We start from the raw sequence: 12599 nt of genomic DNA, 5'->3' as shown, positions 1-12599 counted from the left end.
CATTTGATCAGATGGATTTCCATCTTCTGGATGTGATCACATCACACAAAATCCAGGCCAGGCTGAAACCATTAAAAATTCTTCCCCTTTGTGGGGACAGGACTGAAACAGGAAGCTGTATCCCACATGGGGTACAAAGGAGTTAAGTAGAATATAATTTGTGGGTGAAAAGGTGATCTGTAAAAACTAAGGTCTGACTCCTTTTCTCACGTTGGGGGTGGGGAAATCCACAACTTCCTAGGACAAAAGAGAAAAGGTCTCTAATCCCACTGCTGGGTCCTCCTTTGGTCCTCTTTCCAGGTCAGCTGGTAGACAGGCAGTTAGATTTTTTTTTAAAATACATGTGGACACTTTTGCTGTCTTTTACTTAGAGATGGAGGCATTGCCTGGAGCATCACCTGACTCCTGAAACCCAGAGAGTTCACAGTGTTTGGATCAGGCTTAGGTCTAATTTTATTGATCATGAAAAAAGACTCTGAATACGTTAGCTGGACCTTGGGCAAAGTGCCGGCAGGGACTAGTCAAGATTTCTGAATAGAGACCTTCCCAATATAGCTCAGTTATCACCTGCTGCATCCCCTGATATTCCAGTCCCGGGCTCCCACACAGTTCTGCCCATGCACCTCAGCCCTGACCAGCAGCAACCCCGGCTATTCACATTCATCCCTGGCAGGGTGGAGTGACTTGTTATCCAAATGTGGAGCTTGGGGATCAATGAAAAAGCAGAGCAGACAGGCTGCAGCGGAATATCCGTCTAGTCTACCACAGCTGACAGGAAGGTAGCCATGACTTGGAGCCTGAAGCAGGAGGGGGAACAGGAAAAGAGAGACATGATGGACTAGATGGCCTCAGGCCTTCTGCAGAACTGTGGCAAAGCCTGGAATGAAAAAATAATCACTCCCCACTATCTGATAGCTCTCTGTATCTGAGCTAAACCAGCAGCATGCCAAGGAGATTGTGCTGCTGTAGCTGGTGGTAGAGTTAGCACATACAAAATATACCCAAGCAAAGCATCAGAGCATGTGCTGAGACCTGAAAGGCCCATGAGTATGTTCAAGAACAAAAGGAATTGGATAAATAATAGGCTTTGCCACCAGAAAGTGCCATTTTGATCGTGGAATGCACCTTTGTATATTTCACAAGAATGATGAGCAAAGTTCCTAGTGATTGATGTGAAAACTGTGTGCACTTTTTTGTTAGGAGGTGAGCAAAGGAAGACATATAGGTAAAGTACAACTACTGATAACCTCTCCTGCTGAAGATCAACACAGCTCAGTGTCAGACTGCTTTGCTCTGTTGCAGTTTCCACTGCCTGACCTTATGAAAGTCTAGAGATAGATGCACCAAACAGCAGAAGAAACCGCAGCATTGCGGAGTAGTTTTTGTGGTGGCTGTGCTTGTGCCGACCACTCTGTACTGTGCCGACAAGGACTGTGGAAGGATTTCACCACACGAAGCTCGTGGTGGGACGAACCCCCATATGGTTCAGAGCTCAGTGTGGTTTGGAGTGGCCCCCATGAGTTCAAATGCTAAGCTCACCATTCTGAGGTCTTCCTCCCTTCCTGCAAGCAAGACTGGAGACTCCTGCCAAGCCATTAGATTGGGGCCAGGCCCCTCTGTAAAGCTTATCCGACTGCATTCTTCAAAGCTACAGCTTGCCCCCACATACCCTGACTCTGGGACTCCTGCAGCTGCAGCTCCTGGCACTTGAATTGCCCCTGCTGTCCCCTATCTCAAGCTTCCCCCCTTGCTACCCAGTTCTGCTCCCATCCTTTCCTCCTCAATTCTCAGCTGAAGCAATCCCACCTCGGAGTGAGCAACTACTGTTCCTCCACCACCACCCCCCGCCCCCAAGCCTGATTTTCTTTCCTCTTTGTGTCCCCCCCGCTCCAAGCGAATAACGTTACCAACATTCTGCAAATTGCAACATGGGATCCCAGCAAGTCTGTGTAGTGCCAGCTGCATTCTTCATTTCTTATCCATGCTGGGGAATCTTTCAGGTCAGTGGTGCTCCTTTTAAAATGCATCCCCTTCTCTCGGTAGCCAAGGGCTCACACATTTTAAAGATAGCGCCCAGCTCAGCAGAGACAGACAGACCTACAGTGGACTTGGACAGACAGCAGTATAGGCAAGGATCAGGCCTTTTGGAGGTGGAGGGGGGTAATGGGACAAAGGGGGGGGGGAGCATTTATCCAAAGGATACACACCTCTCCAATAGGTGTAGTTGTCTACGAACTAACTCTCTTTTTTCACCCCTCTCTCTCAACCCGCATGCCCGCCCCTTGCTTTTCGCCTCTGTAGATTTGAGTGTGAGATAAACATGCCCTAATTATTTTCATCTTGCACAGCTGAGCCCTGCGGCCCTTCATTTCCTTACCTGAATGCTCTCGCTCCAAGTGTGTTCTATATGATGAAGCCCTGTGACTATATTTGCTGTGCAGCAGAACTCCGGTGTCGCAGGCATCTCAAAATTCTCTTGTTTTCTTGCCTGAGATTCTAATAAGGGACATGAATTACTCAGAATTCTTACAGTCAGGGGCCTGAATGATGTGGGGAGGTTGGTAATGGGATATAGAACGTTTTGCCTCTAGACCACTGGTCTGGATCCATCTTGGGCTGGCAGAGATAACAGGCTGCCTGCAGTTTTTTTGCCCCATGTGAACTGAGATGAAGGGCTCAATCTTCTTACAAGTGTCTATCACAAAAAGTGCCACTTCAGCTGGCACCTTGACACTTATCTCTTTGATCATTCCTATGAGAGGTCACCTCCTGCTAAGGTTTGAGGCAAATTAGTAAGGAACAGGGAATGTAAGGAAAGCTTCTCCTCCCATTATTCTTGCTGTACCAGTTCATTGCATTTTTATGAGACGTATTATGGTAAGATCCAAAGTTTCCAATCAGGATCAGGGTGCCCCTGTGTTGCACACAGGTCACTCCCTCAGCACTGCACCGCGCATTCAAAATTTCACCTTTGCTTTCAGATACATTATGACAAATGCAGCAGGTGGATCTGAACCACCATTGAGGGTCAGAAGACATTTCCACCTTGTTTTCAGTCACCAAAAAGCACACTCCGCCATTATCATAGTTGAATCTCTGTATTTAGGTTTGTGCAATCAAGAAAAGGTTTAATTTGCCACAGCAAAAGCGGGTATGCCGGGTTATCTAGAGACATGGTGAGGATGGAAACACCATTAATGCCAGTGTTGGATGGAAATAGAGTAACCCTCTTCCTGCTTCTGAAAAGTCCAGAGGCTTTGACATTTCTGGCATAACATACTTTCCCCATTAACTCATGTAAGAGTCCATGAATCTGCCACAATTAACCCCTAACACCTGCATCATTATTGAGTTAATATACTTTGTGTTAATATACTTCTGGGATCACCTGGAGTGGGGGGAGGGGTCACAGGATAGCCAAGTGCATTCCATCAAAACCCCAACTGTTTAAATCCTGAATCATTCTTGGCTCGTTGGCCATTTTGATCAGACACCCCACAACACACTACGGGTTAATCTCTGACACCTTCTCCAAGGGATCACACTTCATGGACTTCCCCAACCACAAACTGGTACCCAATTGACCAATACATTATCTGTAGTAGTCAACACCCACGGGGCAATTGATACTTTCTATTCCATGACAACCTGCCTCTCCTCCTGGTGGCATGTCCCTGCAATATCCAGCCAGTTCATCACAGAGATGCAGAAAAGATTCCTTATTTTATCTTGAAGTTCTGCAGCCACTGAAGCTCATCCCAGCTGTTGAGAACAGTTAGATCTCATGGTCATGGTCTGACCCCTTTGGGTGAATATCACCCTCAATTATCACTCCGAGCCAGCTACTTGGGTAATGGTGAGTATACCGCTGCTGCATCATGGACTATAAACACCTCATCTCAGTCTCTGGCTCTCTGAACATACCACCAGAACCTTCTCTGCTGCTTTGCTACCTCAGGTGACACACAATTGCTTTTGCAAAGCTCAAGCAGAAAAATCTTGGTTGCCAAGTCAGGAATAAATGCAGAGCACTCTTTCTGGCCTCTATTTTGAGATAAAAAATGGCACCAGGATCGGAGCACTGATGATTTCACCAGAAATCACTGGTGTTTGACCATTTTTCCCAACTCACAATTCCCTGGGTTCCCAGAGGCCTTTTCAAATCTCCCAGAAGCTAATGGTTCAGGGAGCTGTGCCAGGACCATGGGGCAGGTATCCAGAGGACAAATGTAACAGAATAGCACAGCACATTGGGTGGATGTGGGGCAAAACTGCAGGTAATCAACCACCAAAAAAGCACGGCTGGTGCTAATACTTTGTGCTGATGGTGCTTACACCAGGGATATCCCACCTGTCGAGTGACCAGCAGAGCAGTTCTCTGGCATGGACTAGTCCTCTGAAGTTGGAATATCACTGCTGCTTTGAACCACTCTCTAATTATTGTGCTAATTCAGGGCCTGATTTTGAGAAGTGCTGGATACACCTACAACTTCCACTGAAGTGAAATGGGGAGAGAGAAATGCTCAGCACCTCTTAGGATCAAGCCCCCAGTGGGAAATACTGTACCTCTCCTAGTAACTGAGAGCAGAATTTGGCTTGTCATTTGCAATTAAGTTTCCTGAGCTAATGATGCTGCTTCGCAAACCCAGGTCAGTCTAATTAAGAAATGTTATACCTTGTAGTCCCAGCCTATCGTGTGGCAAACAGCTGTGCATGCTTTCAGCTTTGACAGCAGAAATAGTGTGATTATTTATTTATCCAGTGAATGTGTAACTGCTGGAGAGAACTAAACTCCTGTGCTGCAAAAACAGCTGAAAATACAGAAAAAGAAATACCATTCAGATGGGACCTGTAATTACAGGAGAGGACACTGACCATGTAAAGTGCAATTTTGTAATGAATACTTATGTGTTAGCTTTTCTTTGAGATTAAAAGTACACAATCAAATCAAGAGCAAAGTGAAGCTTGCCCTCAAGGAAAGACAGTTTGTAAGACAAATGCAATTATACCACCATTTGCAATGCTATATAGAGTGGCTGAGAAGACCTCATGGAAAGAACTTGGGCAAAAAATTCTATTTGGAAACAAATCTGCTTATGCTTTGCATGTCCTCGTTCCTGTGTCCTTTACTACTAGGCACATATTAACATAAACAGGATCTTGGTAGCTTAAAATGTTCCATCTGATCCTGATGCATGTTCCCCATCTCAAGTCAGACAAAGTGATAATACTTTTCCCTGTATTTTTTTATTTAGTTTTAACAGAAACATAAATAAATAGAAAGGTGAACAGTATAAAATGTATTTGAATCTGAGGACTGCAAGGGTAGAATTTTAATTAACTGCCTTTGAGAATACCTTCCTAAAATACTTTGAATACAAATCCAGTATTGTCTTATTGCTTCCTTGGGCTCCTCCATCTGTCTGTCTCCACCTATTGTCTCATCTTATGCTCAGATCTGTAAGCTCTTTGGAGCAGGGGCTGTCTTTTTGTTTTGTGTTTGCACAGTACCTAGCACAGTGATGCCCTGGGCTGTAACTTGGGCTGCTGAGCACTATTGCAATACAAATAATAATAAATCCCCCTGGTGGCATTGCTCTCAAACCTGAAACCTGTCAATGTGGGTCACAGGTCATTGAAATGTACGACCCGTGATCAAAACATGGCACACCTGTGTTTTGCTGCATGTCACCCTGTAACGAGGTTGTCTTTACTGGCTTCCTTCTCCCTGTCAGGACACTCCCTGTTCTGAGTGAGAAGGCAGCATATAATATATACTCAGGGCCAGCTCCAAGGTTTTTGCTGCCCCAAGCAAAAAAATTTTCCCATGCCCTCGCGGCCCCGGCCCAACTCCGCCCCATTCCAACCCATTCCCCAAATCCCCAGCCCCGCCTCCTCCCCCGGGCACGCCGCATTTCCCCTCCTACCCATTCCTCCCAGGCTTGCCTGGGAGGGAGGGGGGAGAAGCGGAGTGGCGGCGCGCACGGGGAGAAGGCGGAGGTGAGCTGGGGAGAGCGGTTCCTCTGCCCCCTCCCGGGTTATTTCCTGCGGCCCTCCCCTCCACCTGCTGCCCTGAGCGCGCCGCCGCCGCTCCACTTCTCCCGCCTCCCTCCCAGGCTTGCGGCGCGAATCAGCTGTTTTGTGGAAAGCCTGGGAGGGAGGGGGGTGGCAAGCCTGGAAGGGAGGGGAGAGAAGTGGAGCAGCGGCACGCTCTGCTCCCCTCCAAGGTTACTTCCTGCGGCCCTCCCCACGCCCCCCACCACCGCAGCTCACCTCCACTCAGGGCTGGCTCCCGGCTTTTTGTGCCCCAAGCAAAAAAAAAAAAAAGGAGCCAAAGTGCCACCCCTTGGAAAGTGCCACCCCAAGCACATACTTGGAGCACTGGTGCCTAGAGCTGGCCCTGTATATACTTGCCTCCTTCAGAGACTTCCCAACAACTGGTGAGCAGAGAGGGGAGCTGTACACTACAGGGCTCCTGGTCCCAGTGCAGTATACTGGTTTTCCCATCCAACTACTACTAATTCCCTGGGAACACCTCATCTTCCAGCTACAATGCCGTTTCCAAGCCTTTCTATATTCCAATGTGCCTGGAATGGGGTCTTCTGGCCCCCTTCAATCTTAAAGAGCCAATATACCCCATCACAATAAGCAACAGATTATAGTATTTTAATCTATAAAAGCTGTATTTAAGAAGGCTTTCTCACTTTTCACAGCCAATTAAACCAGTTTTACAACCTGTTTGAGACTCAGAGGAATTAGGGCCATCTGTAAGGGCTGCTTGGTCACTGGCAGTGGGGAAATCATCCCAGTAAGTTATTAAAGTTCTTACTAGCTTGTAAGTGTTGGTAGAAGAGCAGACTTGGGCACCCAGAATGGTCTTTCATTTCTTAGAGTCTAGATTATCCACTACAGTAGTTAATGAAGAGGGAAACTACTCAATTTGTGTGACACCTTTGTGTGAACCAATGCCAGAAATCCAGCACTCAGGAGGAACCCTGCAATAACAATCCACTATGCATAGCCAAAGCCTTCTGCAACCATCAGTCTGTGCAGCACTCTGCTCACGATCAACCCTGCAGAAAAACAAACTGACATGCACAAGAAACCCTACACTAACAAACCCGTGGATGCAACCCCGCATTTACAGACAAACCTACAACAACAAAGCACTAACCTTCAGAAGCAATTTACCACCCACAATCTTTACTGTGCAGCACAGAACTCATGAGCCATTCAACAATAACAAACTAGGGTGCACAACCCACAGTTCACAAACCCTAGAGTAACAAACTTGAGGACATATACAAAGGAGAAGGACATTCAAATGGAACTTCAGATGAAGGACAGATTCCTGATTTAAGAAAAAACAGTGAAGGGAGGAAAAGAAAAAAATGTTAAAAAAAGGACTTTAGAAGAGATCAAATAGCTCAAGTGTCCATTTAAGCTTTGTGTTGCCTGGCTTTGTCTCACTGCCTTAGCACAATGGAAATGTAGGGTAGTTTACTGCATTTGGAGCGACAGACAGATGCTCAGAGCCTGTTTGCTTCTCATCTGCAATTCCAAACACCTTGTCAAGAACAAATGTTTCAAAAGACATCTATCCACCCATTAATGTATCTATTTGTGAGCCTGTGTTTTAAAGAGAAAAAGAAAAACTAACTGTGTATTTGCTACAAAGATGTTCACACACAGAGATTCTGGTGGGACTATATCATGAGGATAAGCCTAGTTTCAGTCCTTTTTTCAGGCTGAAAACAGCTTGCCATTTGAATTGAAAAGGTGCAGTTGGTTAAGTATTTGCAGCAAGGGGAGAATCAAACAGCCGCATTTTTAACCGATCATGTGCTTGCTTCTGTTTCGTAAGATTTATTCCCTCATTAATCACTGCCCTCCCTTCATTCATGTTAAATATAAAAATGATTAGGAAAGATTCCCCATCATGGTTAAAAAAATAATTAGCTGCTACATCATGTTGCACACATTCAGACAGAAAGGAGTGATTAAATTAGGAATATTAAAACCCCATTAATCTGTGCTCAACTTAAGCTCTGCTTGTTCATCTCACTGTGGCACTTATTATTTCTGACACAGAGATATTTGAATTACTAGCTGAAACAAGGTCACTATCAGAAAGATGTCAGGTCAGCAATTAGTCAAAGGTGGGAGAAGCTACCAGAACCGAGCTGTGCTTGACAAGCCACAAACGTGTCAAGAAGTCTTCACTTCCCAGTGTCATTGGGATGAGTGGGTCACTCTCAGGAACCTAAATTAATGTATATGCAATGCAATCCTGCTATTAAAGGGTTGCGTTTGACACAGGCTGACAAATCCCATGCAAGGGTTTATTACGTTGGACAATAACTTACAGGTATTTGGGGATTTAAAAAATATATATATTTCTTTTAGAAGAATTGCTTCTGAAACAAGCATGATTGACAGCACAGGGTCCCCTGTTTATCCAGAGAACAAGTACAAATGGAAGCCATCCCCCCCGCCCCCCGAGTTGGTTTTGCCTCTCCTCACCCCCAGTTGCTGCCCTTTGCCATGTCTCAGCCTTGCCTTGAGAGATCATCTCCACAGAGTCAGAAGGTAATTCAGCATCTGCACCCATTCACTCTGTTTGCTGAAGAGGCCAGCAAAGGACACAATTCTAGTGCCAAGTGCTGCAGTGCTTTTGTGCTGTGGATACCAATCCCTCTGGGAAACTGAACTAGCCTGAGTCTGTCCCACTTAGTTGTGTCTCAGCCTTGAGGACAAAAGCTGGTGAGTTCAAGTCCCATACAGGACCTGAGTTTCCACCCAGTGCTGACATAGCTTGGCAGCAACAGAAGCAAGTGCTTCACTGCTACATGAACTGTCCTTTGAGGTTCCTTCTGCCTGTCTTTGGTGGGGACTGTAAAGGCAAAATTATAATGGTCACTTGTCTCCTTTTCAGAAAAGCAGAGAATGTGGCACCACCTTTTCCACATTTGGTATTGCAGTGGCCAACCTTTTGGGCTCCAGTTGGCAGCACAGGTACTAAAATTGGAAGGAGACAGAAAATCAGCATGGCCTCTGCATGAGGATGGACACTCAGAGCTCTAGATGATGCTTCAAGTCTAAACAAGCTAATTTCATATAGTCAGTTAAGTAATCAGCAGATGGTAACATCCTTCATTCACTATGGACCAGTGCTGGATTTGAACAATGACCTCAAGGCAAAGGCTGTATGGCTCAGACCTTGAAAAGTATTTAGGACCCTGACTTCCACGGTTTTCCATGGAAGTTAGGAGCTTAGGTATTTCTGAGGATCTGGGCTAATGCTACTACCTTATATTCATCACTACCATCTCCCTGCAGCAGCCATGGTATGACTCTTCTTTTATTTCCTGAAATTAATTTAATAGAAATTTGTGGGACTTTCCCCCAATCTAGTCAGGGTTTTTCTCCCCCTCCTGTATGAAGTATGAAAACATGTATGGGTTTGCAGAATTAAATAATTTAACACATGTAATCAATCAGTTACATTGATGGGACTGCAATGCCCACCCTCTGCAGCAGTGTGGCCAGATGGAGCTCTGTAACTCCAAAAGCAACTGCCCACATGCAGAGCTCAGTTGCTGGCTGAAACGTTTGTTCTCCACATGACTCCCACAAGCAGGAGAATTTATTGTTTATACAGAAAACCAGCTGCACTACATGTTTTACATGGCCCCTGCCCCAAGTAGCATATAACCTAATTTAAAGTAGAAATCAATGAACAAGAGCAACAGAAACCAAGTGGGAGAGAGGAGGGAAAGGGAGGATGTAGGTTATAGTAAGGTTGCACAGTTACGTAAGTTCTAAGGGTGTAGGCCGCAGTATTGAATATCTACTCACTTATGGACAAATTCATCATGTTCTTGATTGGGGGAAACTTTATTGGGCCATTCATTTTGATCCTCTTCTTCTATCACCCCTGCATGAGGGCTCTCCAGCAGGTTCTTGGCCAGAGGAGTGGTGCCTCTTCTGCACTTGTAGAGGCATATCCACGTATGACGGATCCACTCCACATGTGGCTCTGGGAGACGTGATCTAGCTCCTTGTGCACAGCTTCATGCAGGGGAGTCACGGTGCCTTCTGATTCTGGTTGGTCCAGGAATATTATAAGAGCAGCATCTCTCGTGGTTTGTTTAGTTCCGTTGTGGGTGGTTCTGAGTCTACTAGGATTGTGCCACTGGTGGTCCCGCTGAAAAACGTAACACACTGCAATTGAACAGCACCTTGCACAAAGGTGTCCTGGTCCATGATTGGGACTGCTAGGGAGCTACTGCGACGATGATAATAATACAGCAGTGTAAACGCCTTTACTTGCATTCAGAAATGAAAAATAACTTTACTAGAAAAAAGTTCTCTGCACCTTTGGGGAAACTTAAAAAAGGCTCCATTTGCATTTTGGGCAGTTCAGGTCAAATCTTTTTTTGTCTGGGCTGAGCCCAGTGTCATGGTTTGTTACAGATCCCAGTGCCCGATGTCCACAACACTCTGAGAAAAGCCCTTGGAGCTCACAGCCACTGAGCTCCAGGTGCTATATCATCTTTCCCACCTGAGTAAAGGAAGTAGCAAGGGAAGTCTGAAGGATTACTCAAGTCAGTGAGGTTTTGCAGGATGAGGCAACCAGTGGAACTCCTTGCCAGAAGATGTTGTGAAGGCCAAGACCATAACATGGTTCAAAATAGAACTAGATAAATTCATGGAGGATAGGTCCATCAATGCCTATTAGCCAGGATGGGCAGGAATTCGATTAAGATTAAAGAGGCTAGGACTCTTCAGCTTGGAAAAGAGGAGACTAAGGGGGGATATGATAGAGGGATATAAAATCATGAGTGATGTGGAAAAAGTGGATAAGGAAAAGTTATTTACTTATTCCCATAATACAAGAACAAGGGGTCACCAAATGAAATTAATAGGCAGCAGGTTTAAAACAAATAAAAGGAAGTTCTTCTTCACGCAGCGCACAGTCAACTTGTGGAACTCCTTGCCTGAGGAGGTTGTGAAGGCTAGGACTATTACAGTGTTTAAAAGGGAACTGAATAAATTCATGGAGGTTAAGTACTGTGATAGACCCAGGCCAGTTGGGTACAGCAGAGTAGCAGAAGGGAGATATACTGGCCACTGGATTAACAGTTTTCTGTTCCCCGAGTGACCAGAGCAGGGGCTGCTCCAGGCTAATGAGAAACACCTGACTCTAATTAAGCTGTAAAGAGTCAGGTGAGGCCATTCAGATAATGTGACCACCTGACTCTAATTAAGGCCCTGCTGATACTATAAAAAGGGCTCACTCCAGTCAGGCAGGGAAGTCAGGGAGCCAGAGGAGAGGAAGTGCTGCTGAAGGGCTGGTTACTGAAGACACCCTCAAACCATCGTTAAAGGAGCCCTAAGTTAAGGGTGAAGAAGGGAGAAGCAGGAGAGCTGTGGGGAAGTGGCCCAGGGAAATGTAGCAACTCTGGCAGTGAAAGGTTGGCTGCCAACAACTGCTACCATTAGGGTCCCTGGGCTGGAACCTGGAGTAGAGGGCGGGCCCGGGTTCCCCCCCAAACCACCACTTCAGGAACATCTCCTGGAAGGGGAAGTCAGGTCCCTGTCAGGACAGGAGGCTGAACAGAGACTGTGGGAGTTCTCTCACCAACCTCCTTGCAGCCTATGATGAAAAGGGCTCAGTAGAATGTAACCCTGGCCCTAGAGAGAGAAGGGCTACGTGGAGGGTCACAGTGAGCCACTGAGGCTAGCATAAACCGCCTAGAAGCGCAGGACCCACGGGAGCAAGGTCAGAGCTCTGCTACAGTACATAAACGGCTATTAGCCAGGATGGGTAAAGAATGTCCCTAGCCTCTGTTTGTCAGAGGGTGGAGATGGCCAGCAGGAGAGAGATCACTTGATCATTGCCTGTTAGGTTCACTCCCTCTGGGGCACCTGGCATTGGCCACTGTCGGTAGACAGATACTGGGCTAGATGGACTTTTGGTCTGACCCGGTACGGCCGTTCTTATGTTCTTATGAATGGTGCCCCTAGTCTCTGTATGCCAGAAGCTGGGAATGAGCAACAGGGGATTGATCACTTGATGATTACCTAGTCTGTTCATTCCCTCTCGGGCACCTGGCATTGGCCATTGTTGGTAGACAGGATACTGGGCTAGATGGACCTTTGGTCTGAACCAGTAGGGCCGTTCTTATGTTCTTATGAGGCCCTAGACAATTTCTCCAGCCATAGATGAACTCAGGTGTATCCTGACCAGAATAAGACCCTTAATTCCATTTTAGACATGTATCTAATAAGACAATATGCAGTTCTATAGCACTTTTCATTGCCAAAAGCCCTTTGCGAACACAACAAGCTGACGTACTAACTATTTACTACATACTTCATCCAACACTGAAATGCAGCCACCTCTGGGGCTGCTTTTCAAGAGCACATAGCAACACTACATTCTAATTTAGTACAAAGGAAGTACAGTAGGGAGAATTGAGGAAAGTAAAATATAGTTCACTGAGTTAGGATTTCACCAGGACACTCCGCTTTTATGAAAGATGCCATAAGATATTTAATGACCAGAAATTATGAGGATCTTGATTTTCAAGCTC

General features: G+C 46.0%; 1 protein-coding gene across 11 annotated transcripts in view; it reads right to left on the bottom strand.

Annotated features, from left to right (window-relative positions):
* The window catches only part of TNRC6C (trinucleotide repeat containing adaptor 6C), a 610512-nt gene that overhangs the window by 504942 nt on the left and 92971 nt on the right, over nt 1-12599 (bottom strand). The gene's annotated exons all lie outside the window — the stretch shown is intronic.

This window comes from Mauremys reevesii, linkage group 15, assembly GCF_016161935.1.
Source record: "Mauremys reevesii isolate NIE-2019 linkage group 15, ASM1616193v1, whole genome shotgun sequence".
Classification (NCBI taxonomy): Eukaryota; Metazoa; Chordata; order Testudines; family Geoemydidae; genus Mauremys; species Mauremys reevesii.
Note: the sequence above shows the minus strand (reverse complement) of the source record. Positions and strands in the feature narration are given on the sequence as shown.